Source organism: Pollachius pollachius, assembly GCF_949987615.1.
Source record: "Pollachius pollachius genome assembly, chromosome: 2".
Taxonomy (NCBI): Eukaryota; Metazoa; Chordata; class Actinopteri; order Gadiformes; family Gadidae; genus Pollachius; species Pollachius pollachius.
The window spans coordinates 7,376,080-7,378,579 of record NC_136935.1 but is presented as its reverse complement, the minus strand read 5'-3'; positions in this window follow the sequence as shown (position 1 = coordinate 7,378,579).

Below are 2,500 nucleotides of genomic sequence, written 5' to 3'. Positions count from 1 at the left end.
TGTGTGTGTGTGTGTGTGTGTGTGTGTGTGTGTGTTTGCCGTAGCTTGCGTGTCCCGGGCCCATCCGTCCTGGGTTGGTCGTTCGGGGGCAGGGCCTCCTGCTGCTTCCTGATTGAAAGCCGCTAGCTCACAGATCCAGTTACGGGAGTCCTGCACTTTCATCATTATAAAAGAAACATGGGCCTGGAACCCCTCTCTGTGGAGCTATGTCTGCCTGGACCTCACCCCCTCTAGGGCCCTGCCGGCAGACACTCTCTGCCCCTCCAAGATGGAGAACAGAGAGAGAGAGCCTTCTCTCCGACTGATCAAGCTTCTCTGCAACGAGATGGGTCTAATTTAGAAGAGCTTGTTTTTGGTTTTTTTGTTGGTTTACATTGTTGGTTTACATAGTCCAATGACATTTGGTTTTCCCCGAGGGGAGATTGTTTGGGAACGGGTATGGGATCTTAGAACGCCACCAAATGACTCCCAGCTGCTCACTCCACAGGAAATGCTTCCCTTGTCTTGAAAAAACCTCAAGAGCCCTTTATAAATCAGGCACCGCACATTTGTCTCTCCACGGATCTCCTCTCCTCCACTTCAACGCATCATTTGTCCAGAGTTGTGGTCAAAGCCCAACCTGGTCAGATCAATCACTCGGCCCTCTCTCTCTCTCTCCGTCATCAGAGCCACTTTTAAAGGATCCACTTTGAAACCCAGCCACTGAACTTTAGTGAGGTGAAAATACATGATTCCTGGGTTACCGCCCCCCCCCCCCCCCACACACACACCTGTCTTACGCACTTATTTTATGTTGTACGTTCTGGCACTTAATGTACGCACTTATTGTATGTCATACGTCCTGACACTTCAAAATAGTACTTAGCATTGTGTAGCATCTTATCCTAGCTATCTCTTTTGTGCACAGGGAATGGGTTAACCTAGCGATTGTTGGTGCTTGGCACTTGGTTCTATGAACATCCCTACTGTACCGACAGTGGTATATTGTTGCTCTTTCTCCTGACAAATGTGCTTATTGTAAGTGGCTTTGGATAAAAGCGTCGGCTAAACGCCCTTAATGTAAATGTAAATGGTTCCCAACGATGTATGAATCCCCCCAGATCCTCTGACGTTGATGTTTGAAAAGGTCAGTCCCCTGTTATACACTGGGACTTAAGGTCTGTGTGAAAACTTCAGCGGGCTTAGTGTCCTCTGAGCAGGCTCTGGTCTCACGCTTGGGAAAGCAGTTTAGGGGAGAAGGTAAACAGGCCGGGGGCGAGCGATAACAGAGTGGTCTGAGAGGGCGAGCTGGGGAGACGTAGAGAGAGAAAGACGAGGCCTGGACTGATAGCATCTTTTTTACGAAAACGTAATTACATGAGACAGCGAAGGGATCCCTGCTTGTTTCAAAGTGCTCCGTGTGTGCGCAATTATGTGCACGCTGGAAATGAAAGTCTTTTGCGTGAATCGGGGGAAAATCCCAAAGAATCCTTTTTCGATCTTGTATCTGAGGTATGTGGTTGCATTTCCACCACTCTCAGCTCAAGTTTACGCTTCACTTCATCTTGTGCTTGACTTTATTTTACCGGGGTTTAACAGGGGGCTTTCAACAATGTTCAACAACGATTAAGGGTGGAATGGCCGCGTTTATTGTTGCTTCGACCCGGGTTCGGTTCAACACCATTATGCTGCCATTTAACTTGGCTCTCACCCTTCTCCCCCCCCGCCTTTTGGTGTCTCTCCCGTGCCAACTCTGGATACGTCACAGAAGGCTGTTACTAATTTAATTTAGAAAGAGGAGGTGAGAAGGGTAGCAAACAGAGAGTTTCCCCGGTGCCTGCTGCACGACAGCGGTGGTGCCAAAGTGAACGGCTCGTCCAGCGACACGAGGCTGGGGAGAGGAGGAGAGGGGGAGAGAGGAGGTGAGGAGGCCAGAGATACCATGTCATACTATGTTGGCCTGGGGATGTGGTCGAAACATGAGGCACTGTCAGGCTTCAAAAGGCCCCGGCGATTAGATTGGAGTCACAGGATAACAGAAATACTCCAGTATCTCTGCATGGCAACGGCTAAACTACGCACACGCACGCCAACACACACACACACACACACACACACAAACACACAAACACACATGCACACACACACAACACGAAAAAAAAAACTCACCTTCCAGACAACAACAAGGGGATCCGACCCCCTCTCACCCCCCCCGGCCCCCCAGCCCTCTGCTCGCCTCTGCTCCGTCTCTCGTCGCCTCGCCTCGACATGGCACTAAGCGCTGCTAAAGCGGCCCTCCAATAGCTCATCTCCATCTCCTCTGTGCTGCCGAGAAGGAGGCCTTTGTGTGGCCGTCCCTCTCCCTCCAGAGTCACTTTCCCTTTGAGCCTCTGAAAGGGCCCTTTAGAGGGGCCCTGTTTTGGCCGGGCCGCTCACCTGCAGAGGGGGAACTATGGCTCCATTCTGGGGCCCAGCAGCTGCCCGGGCCAGAGTGGCTGGCGCCCAGTGGGTCGGAGAATAG